This window comes from Colius striatus, unplaced genomic scaffold, assembly GCF_028858725.1.
Source record: "Colius striatus isolate bColStr4 unplaced genomic scaffold, bColStr4.1.hap1 scaffold_96, whole genome shotgun sequence".
NCBI classification, from domain to species: domain Eukaryota; kingdom Metazoa; phylum Chordata; class Aves; order Coliiformes; family Coliidae; genus Colius; species Colius striatus.
The window spans coordinates 54,436-55,000 of NW_026908545.1; positions in this window are offsets into that span (position 1 = coordinate 54,436).

The window sequence follows — 565 nt, forward strand, 5'->3', positions numbered from 1 at the left end:
CTCGAGCCTGCTTCGGCTTTCTCTGGCCTCCCATGCCGCGAGAGCCCGATGACCAACGGGCGAGGTGTCAGCGGTGCCACCTTGCCTTCTTCCCGGGGGTTTGGCCATGCGTGGGCGGCCCGTGGTGTCTGGCTTGCTCTGGTCTCCCTGGTTGATGTTGGAGGGCTTGGTGTGAAAAAGGAGGTCTTGCACCGTCACGGTCGAGGGAGCGGCACCTCGTCCTTTTTTTTTTTCCTCCGGCCTTAAGCTTGGAGCCCCCCCCGTGCTTTTTTTAGAGGGGGAATCCCGAAAGCGTTTTTTGAGTGGTCCCAGTGGGCTGGCAGCTCAACGCGCAGGGGCCCTGGAGGGTGTCGAGACTCTCCAGAGGCTTGCACCTCGCGTGAGATACGGGTTTTTTGTGTCGGTCTATTTTTTTCCGTTTCCTTCCTCCGGGGTAAGTGGTTCCCCGTGGGGCCAGGTAAAAGCCCGGTGGTTGCCGGTGCTCTCGAACGCTTAAAAAGACCCTCGATGGCAGGAGTCAAGCCTTGCCGCGGCTTCTCCTCTGGCCTTGTCGACCCTCGCTTAA